We start from the raw sequence: 12,205 nt of genomic DNA, 5'->3' as shown, positions 1-12,205 counted from the left end.
CATGGATTCAGGAAGCATTTAGTAATCTGATGGTGGAAGGGAAGTAACTTGTTTTAAATTGTTGAGTGCGGGTCGTCAGGCTCCTGTACCTCCTCCACGATGGTACAAATGATAGCAGGGCATTTCCCGGGTGGTGAGGGTCCTCAGTATTTGATGCCGTCCCTCTTGAAGATGTCCTCGTTGGAGGGGAGGATTTTCCCTCGATGGGTTTAGCTGGGTCTAAAACCCTCTGCAGCCTCTGGCGACCCTGTGCGTTGCAGCCTCCACACCAAGCGGCGATGCGACAAACCAGAATAATCTCCGCCGCACATCCGGAGAAACTCGCGAGTTTTCAATGACAGACCACATCTCCTCAAACTCCTGATGTTGTTATCCCCGCTGTAAAGAGAGAGATATGGACGGTGGTGAAGGTACGTGCAGAGTTAGGTTTAGAATACACTCATACCCAGATCAAAAATAACCAAGACTAGAGTAAATAAATCCAAAGAGGAAATTAAACTCTTACGGTTGAGCACTGAGTGCACAACACGAGTCTTTTAACTACAGACATTCCACGAATGAATGTACTTGGCAAATGAATGGCAGTCTGAGTCTCAAATGGAAAGTAACAGCTCTCCATACTCCGGGGAATGGGAGTGCCGAACTTGGATGCACGTTCCCTTGTAGGTTAAACAGCATGCTGTTCCAGAAAGCCATCACGGCTGCAGTCTATGAAGTCCTCCTCAAGACTGCCTCGAACAAATTGATTGTGCAAATTGAAGTCCCCCATGACAACTGTTGTTCCATTCTTACATGCCTCAGATATTTTTCAGTTTCCTGCTTGTGACACTGTAATGGTATTATTCGGTGTTCCATTGACAACTCACAGCAGTGAGTTTTTCTCTTTACTATCCGTTATCTCTACCGAGATGGATTCAATATTCTGCTCCTTAGATCTTATATCGTCCCTCACAATCGCCCTGAACTCATCCTTAATGAAGAGCGCTACCCGACCTCCTTCACCTTCTTGTCTGTCCTTCTGTATTACCCGATATACTTGGATATTTGCAATCTTCTCCACCTTGAAATTACTTATCTATAATGGCCACTGAATCATTCCTCTTTGTACTGATCTGTGCCACAAGTTCACTAACTTTATTTGCAAAATTACGGGCATTCAGATAAAGTACTTTTACACTCATTGTGCTTTTAAAATCATGTCATCTTCCTCTCTTTACGGTTGAATTTTCTTCGCTTCACTTCACTCCACTCTTACTTTTCTCTTTTTTATCTTTTGATTTTACTGGATCTTTACCCACACCTTTCTCGTTTGCTTGATCCATACTCCGCCAATCTGTTGAACCCGCCAGCTACTATTTAGTTTAAATCCACAGCCCTCGTTATGCGACTCGCTGGGATCCAGGTCCCATCACGGTTCAGGTGTAGCCCGTCCCATTGGAACAGCTCCCTCCTTCCCCAATGCTGCTGTCAATTTCTCTTGAATTCAAAGCCACTGCTCCCAAGCCAGTTCTTGAGCCATGCATGGCAGTCTCGAATCTTCTTTACCCTCTGCCAATTTGCCCGTGGGTCGGAGAGTAATTCTTTTCCGTTCTGCTTTTCAGGTTAGGCCCCAGCTGCTCAAATCCGCTCAGCACAACCTCTTCCCTCGCTCGATCTTTGTCCTAAATATATCTTAAATATTTGCAGTGACCTTTCCTCCACCGACGCCTGCTGCTGAAAACTCCAGAAATCCACTCCTCTCTGGCTGAAGAAATTCCTCCCAATCTCCTGTCTAGATTGGAATCCTTCTATTCTGAATCTCCTCTGCATGTCTCAGTCTCCCTCAACAGAGGAAACCTTCTCTCCCAGTCCCTCCACCGAGTACCTAAAACATTCGATAGTCTCCCTGAACAGAGGAATCCTTCTCTCCCAGTACCCCCACCGAGTACCTTTAACATTCGATAGTCTCCCTGAACAGAGGGATCCTTCTCTCCCAGTCCCCCCACCGAGTACCTTTAACATTCGATAGTCTCCCTGAACAGAGGAATCCTTCTCTCCCAGTACCCCCACCGAGTACCTTTAACATTCGATAGTCTCCCTGAACAGAGGGATCCTTCTCCCACAGTCCTTCCACCGAGTACCTTTAACATTCGATAGTCTCCCTGAACAGAGGAATCCTTCTCTCCCAGTCCCCCCACGGACTACCTTTAACATTCGATAGTCTCCCTCAACAGAGGGATCCTTCTCTCCCAGTCCCCCCACCGACTACCTTTAACATTCGATAGTCTCCCTGAACAGAGGAATCCTTCTCTCCCAGTCCCCCCACCGAGTACCTTCAACATTCGATAGTCTCCCTGAACAGAGGATTCCTTCTCCCACAGTCCCTCCACCGAGTACCTTTAACATTCGATAGTCTCCCTGAACCCTAATGCTTAAATATTTTTGTAAGAAATGTCTAACTTGAAGGTATTGTAAAAAAGTATGAGTGTGAGAGAATACTTATCAACTAATTGTTCAAAAGACATCACTCAATCTTCTTTAAATAGATCTAAAAAAAAAGAAATAATAACTTTATATTCCCAAAATAAAATATGGATCACTCAAAGAAGGCTAAATAATAATTTCGATAAATTAAATTACAACGTTTATTTTTTTTTAAGATTAAAAGAAATTACGGAACTGGAGCCAAATTTGTAAAGAATACTTTATCACAGGGTATAAATTTAAATTAGCAACTTTAGCTAATTGTATAGGTAGAGCAGCTCCCAATAATGACGTTAAATCAAACTGTTTCACAGCTTTGAATTCCATATTGAAATCTACCGCAATTGGCCGCTTGTTCTTATCAACCCATTGTAACCAAAAGGACATATATCACACATTAGCAGCCGAGTAATGCAGCATTATTAAATTAGGCAAAGCAAAACCTCCATCCTTTTACCATTTTTATAAGTGACATTTACAAATTCTTAGTCTTTTGTCAAAAATATTTAAGTAATGCTCCTTACATATTGGATGCCGACCTGTTAGATACTATTACGAGCAAGAACCCTTTGATGAAGGGCTCCATTTGAAGAATTTGTCATTTAATATTACAATGGGATAATCGTCCTTTATTTAAGGTTTAACAAGATTGTGAGAAGGAACTTAATTTGACTTTTATGACGGAGGACTGGATGCGGATTCTGAAGTTGGTGAACACTTCTTCGATTTGTGCTAGTCATTCACTGATTCAATTTAAAATTTTACATCGTTATATTTGAGTCGTTTCGTCTATGAATTGTTAAGAGCTGTGGTTCATTTTATATCAGCTCAATATTATATTATACAAGATTTTGTCAGTGTATATTCCTTTCTTTGTACTTTTATTGACATATGTCTTTGAGATAACTTCTCCTCTGACTTGTATTTACCCTTATGCTTTTAAATCAATAAAAACAAAAGATTGAAATAGACTCAGAAAAATGAAAATCTTTCCTACTGTTGATAGTTATTTTGATAGATGTTAAACTGAGACAGCTACACTGACATACATGTTTTGATCTTGTTCTATCCTGGAACAGTTTTTGAAGTCAGTTTTTCTACAATTTCTGAAGCAGTTAAAATAATTTACAACCTAACAAATTAACTGTACTGTTTGGAATAATTCCTCAAAATATCCGCGGTATGTCTTTGTCTGACTAACATGTTATTGCCATCGGTATACCTGTCCAAGTTTTCTTTAATGTCAACTGTGAGCCCGCATTCACCACTTCATCTGGCACCTCATTCCACACTCCCACACTCTCTGCGCGAAGATGCCCCCTCTGATGTTCCTTTTAAACTTTCCCCCCATCACTCTTAACCCATGACCTCTGATCTTTTTTTCTCCCGTGGCCTCACTGGAAAAAACCGGCTTGCATTCACTCTATCTATACCCTTCATAATTTTATACACCTCTATCAAATCACCCCTGATTCTCCTACACTCCAGGGAATAAAATCCTATTCAACCTTTCTCTGTAACTCAGTTTCTCGAATCCCGGCAACATCCTTGTAAAACTTCTCTGCACTTTATCAAACTTATTAATATCCTTCCTGAAATTAGGTGACCAAAAACTGCACACAATACTCCAAATTCGGCCTTACCAATGTCTTATAAAACCTCACCATTACATTCCAACTCTTACACTCAATACTTTGATTTATAAAGACCAAATAAACTCTGACAGGCCTCCACACCATCCACAGCACCTCCAAGCTTAGTGTCAGCAGCAAACTTGCTAATCCATCCCTGCACTTCCGCATCCGGGTCATTTATAAAAATGATGAAGAGCGAGGGTCCCAGAACAGATCGGCGGGACATCCACTGGTGACCGACCTCCAGGCAGAATATGACCAATCTACATCCACGCTTTGCCCTCTGTGGGCAAGGCAGTTCTGGATACACAAAACAATGTCACCTTGGATCACATGCATCCTTACTTTCTCAATAAGACTTCCATGGGGTAGCTTATGAAATGCCACGCCGAAATCCACATACAGTACATCTACTGTTCTTCCTTCATCAATAGGTTTACTCGAATCCTCAAAAAACTTCAATCAGGATCTTCTCCATCAACTTACCAACCACTGAGTTTAGACAACACTGGTCTATAATTTCCAGGTCTCTCTGTACTCCTTTTCTAGAATAAAGGAAAATATTCGCAACCCTCCAATCCACTAGAACCTCTCCGGTCTCCTTATTGATGATGGAAAGATCATCCCCAGCTACTCAGCAATCTCCTCCTTCGCCTCCCACAGTAGCCTGGGGTACATCTCATCTGGGCCCGGCGACTGGTGGTTACAATCAAGGTGCTGGAAAATGGGAGACAGCCAGGAAGGAGTAAGCGGTTAAGGAGCCAGAGCATAGTACCCCTGTGGCTATCCCCCTGCACAACAGATATATCACTGTTGGATACCGGCAGGGTGTGGACGGAGGACCACCTAACAGAGGAAAGTTAGGGTAATCCGGTCTCTGGAAGTGAATCATGATTCTTAAGTGCGAGCGTGAACAGCCAGAAGTCTCTAAACTGAAAAAGTAGGATTGGATTAATACTTCACTCTGAGATGTAGTCACAGGAACAAGTATCACAATGGAATGAAGGGAATTTCAGACGCATGAAATGGTTTACACCATCGAAAAGGATGGATAGAATAGTGTCTGATGCGATTTGCCGCGGGGTGAAGGGAGTGGGGTGACGAAAATAAAGATAACATCAGAACACTGATTGTGTGATTGGACGGAATCACTCAGGAAGAAATCACTCGTGGAAAGCTGTGAAGGGAGGTTCAATCGGTGTCTGAACACGGGAGTGTGTGATGGGACGATATGGAGGGAGATTCACTCTGTGTCTGACCCCAGGAGTGTGTGTTGGGACGGTATGAAGGGAGGTTCACTCGGTGTCCGACCCCAGGAGAGTGTTATGGTATGGTGAGGAGGGAAATTCACTCTGTGTATGACCCCGGGAGTGTGTGATTGGACGGAGCGGAGGTAGCTTCTCTCGGTGTCTGACCCCGGTAGTGTGTGATGGGTCCGTGTGGAGCGTGATTCACTCTGTGTCTGACCCCGGGAGTGTGTGATTGGACACTGCGGAGGGAGATTCACTCTGTGTCTGACACCGGGAGAGTGTGATGGGACGGTGTGGAGGGAGATTCACTCTGTGTCTGACCCCGGGAGTGTGTGATTGGACACTGCGGAGGGAGATTCACTCTGTGTCTGACACCGGGAGAGTGTGATGGGACGGTGTGGAGGGAGATTCACTCTGTGCCTGACCCCGGGAGTGTGTGATGGGATGGTGTGGAGTGAGATTCACTCTGTGTCTGAACCCGGGAGTGTTTGATTGGACGGTGTCGAGGGAGATTCAGTCTGTGTCTGACCCAGGGAGTGTGAGATGGGACGGTGTGAAGGGAGGTTCACTCGGTGTCTGACCCCGGGAGTGTGTTATAGGATGGTGAGGAGGGAAACTCACTCTGTGTCTGACCCCGGGAGTGTGTGATGGAACGGTGCCGAGGGAGATTCACTCTGTGTCTGACCACGGGAGTGTGTTATGGGATGGCGAGGAGGGAAATTCACTCAGTGTATGACCCCGGGATTGTGTGATGGGACGGTGTAAAGGCAGATTCACATTGTGTATGACTCCGGGAGTGTGTGATGGGACGGTGCGGGGGGAGACTCACTCTGTGTGTGGCACCGGGTGTGTGAGATGGTAGGGTGTGGAGGGAGATTCACTCTGTGTCTGATCCCGGGTGTGTGAGATGGTAGGGTGTGGAGGGAGATTCACTCTGTGTCTGACCGTGGGAGTGTGTGATGGGAATGTGTGGAGGGAGATTCACTCTGTGTCTGACCCCGGGAGTGTGTGATGGGACGGTGTGGAGGGAGATTCACTCTGTGTCTGACCGTGGGAGTGTGTGATGGGAATGTGTAGAGGCAGATTCACTTTGTGTATGACCCCGGGAGTGTGTGATGGGACGGTGCGGAGGGAGATTCACTCTGTGTCTGACCCCGGGAGTGTGTGTTGGGACGGTATGGACGGAGATTCACTCTGTGTCTGACCCCGGGAGAATGTGATGGGATGGCGTCGAGGGAGATTCACTCTGTGTGTGACACCAGGAGTGTGTGATGGGACGGTGCGGAGGGAGATTCACTCTGTGTCTGACCCCGGGAGTGTGTGATGGGACGGTATGGAGGGAGATTCACTCTGTGTCTGACCCCGGGAGTGTGTGATGGGACGGTATGGAGGGAGATTCACTCTGTGTCTGACCCCGGGAGTGTGTGATCGGACGGAGCGGAGGTAGCTTCTCTCGGTGTCTGACCCCGGGAGTGTGTGATCGGACGGAGCGGAGGTAGCTTCTCTCGGTGTCTGACTCCGGGACTGTGTGATGGGACGGTGTGGAGGGAAATTCACTCTGTGTATGACCCCTGAGTGTGTGATGGGATGGTGTGCAGGGAGATTCACACTGTTTCTGCTCCCGAGAGTGAGTGATGGGTCCGTGTGGAGGGAGATTCACTCTGTGTCTGATCCCCAGAGTGTGGGAGCCGATCGTGTGTAGGGAAATTCTCTCTGTGTCTGACACCGGGAGAGTGTGATGGGACGGTGTGGAGGGAGATTCACTCTGTGTCTGAACCCGGGAATGTTTGATTGGACGGTGTCGAGGGAGATTCACTCTGTGTCTGACCCCGGGAGTGTGTGATGGGACGGTGTGAAGGGAGGTTCACTCGGTGTCTGACACCGGGAGTGTGTTATAGGATGGTGAGGAGGGAAACTCACTCTGTGTATGACCCCGGGAGTGTGTGATGGGACGGTGTGGAGCGTGATTCACTCTGTGTCTAATCCCCAGTGTGTGGGAGCCGATCGTGTGTAGGGAAATTCACTCTGTGTCTGACCCCGGGAGTGTGTGATTGGACAGTGCGGAAGGAGATTCACTCTGTGTCTGACCCCGGGAGTGTGTGATGGGACGGTATGGAGGGAGATTCACTCTGTGTCTGACCCCGGGAGTGTGTGATCGGACGGAGCGGAGGTAGCTTCTCTCGGTGTCTGACCCCGGGAGTGTGTGATCGGACGGAGCGGAGGTAGCTTCTCTCGGTGTCTGACTCCGGGACTGTGTGATGGGACGGTGTGGAGGGAAATTCACTCTGTGTATGACCCCTGAGTGTGTGATGGGATGGTGTGCAGGGAGATTCACACTGTTTCTGCTCCCGAGAGTGAGTGATGGGTCCGTGTGGAGGGAGATTCACTCTGTGTCTGATCCCCAGAGTGTGGGAGCCGATCGTGTGTAGGGAAATTCTCTCTGTGTCTGACACCGGGAGAGTGTGATGGGACGGTGTGGAGGGAGATTCACTCTGTGTCTGAACCCGGGAATGTTTGATTGGACGGTGTCGAGGGAGATTCACTCTGTGTCTGACCCCGGGAGTGTGTGATGGGACGGTGTGAAGGGAGGTTCACTCGGTGTCTGACACCGGGAGTGTGTTATAGGATGGTGAGGAGGGAAACTCACTCTGTGTATGACCCCGGGAGTGTGTGATGGGACGGTGTGGAGCGTGATTCACTCTGTGTCTAATCCCCAGTGTGTGGGAGCCGATCGTGTGTAGGGAAATTCACTCTGTGTCTGACCCCGGGAGTGTGTGATTGGACAGTGCGGAAGGAGATTCACTCTGTGTCTGATCCCGGGTGTGTGAGATGGTAGCGTGTAGAGGGAGATTCACTCTGTGTCTGACCGCGGGAGTGTGTGATTGGACGGAGCGGAGGTAGATTCACTCTGTGTCCGACCCCGGGAGTGTGTGATGAGACAATGTGGAGGGAGCTGCACTCGGTGTCCGACCCCAGGAGTGTGTGATGAGACGGTGTGGAGGGAGCTGCAATTTGTGTCTGAAGCCAGGAGTGCTGGATGGGACAGTGTGGGGAGATTTTGAGTCTGTGTTCGAAGGTGTGTGTGTGTGTGTGTGTGTGTGTGTGTGTGTGTGTGTGTGTGTGTGTGTGTGTGTGTGTGTGTGTGTGTGTGTGTGTGTGTGTGTGTGTGTTTGTATATGAATGATGAGCCAGAGAACAGGGAAAGAGATGCGGGAAATTGGATTTTAGTGGAGTTAGAGGGTTTATCTCTTTGAATCTTTAAATAGAATAAGCTTGGGTGATATAAGGTAAAAAAAAAAACTGTTGTTTTTTTTTCAGATTAATTAATGTTCATTTCTTTATAATCGCACAGTCAGAGTAGTAATGTCAGGCAGGAGAGTTGAATTCTCCACTTGCGAGATGTGGGAAGCCAGGGAGACCTCCAGAGTCCCTGACAACTTTACCTGTAAGAAGGTCATACAGCTGCCCCTTGGAACTGGAACTGGATGAACTCGGGATCATTCGGGAATCTGCGGGGTTGATGCGGAGGTCATATACAGAGGTATTTACACTCAAGGTGTAGGATACTGGAAACTGGGTGACAGACAGGAAGGTGAAAGTGGTTAAGCAACCAGAGCCAGTGCAGAGACCCCTTGTGGCCAACCCTCTCAATAACAGGTAGACCACTTTGGATATTTCTGGATGGGAGGAGAGAGGTGCAAATGACCAAGCAGGGGAAAGTCTCACCGGTCAGCTCTCTGGCACTGACTATGGTTCTGTGGCCCAGCAGGGAAGTGGTTTAAATGTGACGAGCTGTGTCGATAGGGTTGTCTTTGTTAGGGTAACGGAAAATAGGTACTGTGAACGAAATAGAAAGATAGCAAGCATATGTAGGATATCTGTAAAATAATTTCACTCATTATGTATACGTATGTATACACATATACATAATCAGCTTGAGGTCCTAGGCACATTAAAAGCCACCGAAATCGACAAACTGCAACTGAGTCTGTCTTCTGCCGAGAGAACACTGGGGGGCAGCACCGAGTCCTTGCTGGGCGTCGCGCCACACCGCCCCACGTTGTGTAGCTCTTGCATTTTCTCCGCCATTCAGCAACTCTCGCAGTTTACACTAATATCCCAGCGGGAAGATTTGCCAATAAAAGAGGTGGTCGTTGTGGTGTTTAAGGTAGAGTTGCAGGGGTTGATAACCAGAATGTTGGAACAGATACTGGAGTCATTGTTAGGACAGATGCTGTTAAGACTTCAGACAAATTCAACAATCAAAATACTGAGCCTGCTGGGACTCATGTTCTGAGCTGCGTACGTTTCAATGCAGTACGTATTGTACGAAAAGCAGATGAGCTCAGGGTAGGGGCCAACCACTGGAAACATGATAGTTTATCCATTAGTAAGATTTGATTGCAGGAGGGGCAGGTCGGATAGCTCAACCTTCCAGTTTCGCACTGTTTTATCCGTGCTACTGCATATATAATGTATGCTGAGGCGAGGTTTTAAAGGTGGAACTGAGGAATAGGAAAGGTATGAACTCGTTCATGGGGCGACATTATCGACCACCGAACTGTCTGGGGATTTAGAGGAACAAACCTGTGAAGAGTTCGGCGTCTGTTGTAAGTGACATCAAATTGTGGCATTGGGTGATTTTATAATACTTGGTGTTGACTGTGAGCCTCATACTGTGAAAGGACCACTGGGATATTTTTCACGACCAGTTAAAAAAGTTTCCTTAATCAATAGATAGAAAGTCCCAATTAGAGAGTGCAATAATTGATCTCATCCTAACGAACAGGACAAGCCAGGGGACAGATGTTTCTGTTGAGTACCACTTTGCATTTAGTGATGACAATTCCATTAGATACAAGGTACTAATGGAAAAGGATAGGTGTAACCTCCTCAATATAAGTTTTTTTTTGATGATTATAACAAGGCGAGAGGCAAATAGACAAGATAGCTTGCACCTTTTACACCCAGAGTGAAAACGTCTAATACCAGAAGACCTGCATTAAGGTGAAAGGGGGTAGGTTCAAAGGAGATGAGTGTGGCAAGTTTTAGTTGTCACAGAGATTGGCGGGTGATTAGAAAGTGCTGGCAACGCTGGTGGTGGAGGGAGGTCTATAGAGGCGTTTAAGTGGCTCTTTAACAGGCACGTGGGTGCGCAGGGAATTGAGGGAGACGTAAGTTGTGTCGGCAGAAGGAATTCAGTTTAATTGGTATATCACAACTCTTGGGCCGAAGGGTCAGCTCTGTTGTGTGATTTACGTTCTCTGCTCTGTAGTAAGAGCAGAGTGTTTTGAGCTCATCGGGTAGGAAGAGCAGGGGATTGGGTAGAACAAGGAACTCGACGATTTATCGACAGACAGAGGGAACGACTGATGGCACAGGCTGTGAAAGACACACACCGACTCCATCTTCAAAGGGACACTGAAAAAACCCTTACAGTGTTTCGGTGTCTCCGACACAACCCTCGTCGTGATACGAACACGCCCCTCACAGTGATTCCCACACACTGACAGACCCTGCACTGCAAAAAGGAAACTTCCTCGCCCTCCACAATACCAATCCCCGAATCCGTAAAACACTCCCTCTCCAACACTACTCCTCGTGCCCGTCGCACATTCCCTCCACTACATCACTCCCTTCTCCGTCACCCGTCCCTCCCTTACAAGCTGTCCCCTCTCCGTGACTGAGTCCCTACATTGCACACATTCTCCGTCTGAATCATCCCCAACATTCACTGCGCCCCTCCCCGTCCGCGAGACCTACCCCATCACTTAAACCCCAACCCGTCTTCGTCAACCTCTCCTTCTCCTGCACTACTCCCTGTCTCTGTCACACACTCCTTACACAACACCGATTCACTTTCAGTCAGCCTCCGTCCCTTACAGGCTACCACGTCTCCGTGTACTATTCCCTCCACTGCACATGTCTCGTCTCCCTTATTCCCTACCTTCCTGTGGCATCTCCCACGTCTCCGTTATCTCCTCAATCCCTTAAAACTAACCCAACCTCGGTCGCCGCCCCATTCGACTCCCTTAATGCGTTCACAGGCAATTGTGGGGACTATGAGGGAGAGATGACGTCTGTTGCTACACCTCCCACCTTCCACCGGATATCTCTCACCCTTAGCAACAGTTATATTACTGTGGATACTGTCGGAGAGGTGACCGAATGATGGAAAATCGCAGTGGGATCTTTCAAGGAAGGTGTGCCATCTAAAGGCGAGACAGTTTCACTGCATTTCAATTCAATTCAATTCCAGCGTTAGACATCAGAAAGTGGAAGGAATTAAAGGAGGAGGGGTGAAAATCCTAGGCAGAGAAAATGTCACCGCCCTGCTCAGTCACGACAGACATGAGAACTCTCCTAAGTGAGGCCCTATGGGTGGAAATGAGGAATAAAAAATAAATGATCATTTCCTTGGGGCTAAATCCTATATTATTACGAGAGACACAGATAGCCCAGACAACCGGTAATTTTTTCTGGAGCGGCGTAGGGTGTGAAGTGAGCAGATACAGGTATTTCTCATTTCGAAAGACATAGACAGACGAGATTACCTGTACATTTCTCCCCTAGGATAGAAATTTCAAATACCGCAGAGTTTAAGGTGAGAGGGGCTATGCTTATAGGAGCTGTGATGGACAAGCTCTTGTTTACACAGAGACCGTGGGTGACTGGAATGTGCTGCCAGGGTTTGTTGGTGAGACAGTTCGATAGAGGTGTTTAAGTGCTTCTTTGACATACGCGTGGATGTACAGGGAATGGAGGGAAATGGACATTATGATGACAGAAATGATTTCATTTGACTCTCCCCATCCTCTCAAATTCACCCCACAGCCATGGAGGGGAGTGTTCGCCATG

This window comes from Hemitrygon akajei, unplaced genomic scaffold (genome assembly GCF_048418815.1).
Source record: "Hemitrygon akajei unplaced genomic scaffold, sHemAka1.3 Scf000036, whole genome shotgun sequence".
Classification (NCBI taxonomy): Eukaryota; Metazoa; Chordata; class Chondrichthyes; order Myliobatiformes; family Dasyatidae; genus Hemitrygon; species Hemitrygon akajei.
This window is presented reverse-complemented; position numbering follows the sequence as displayed.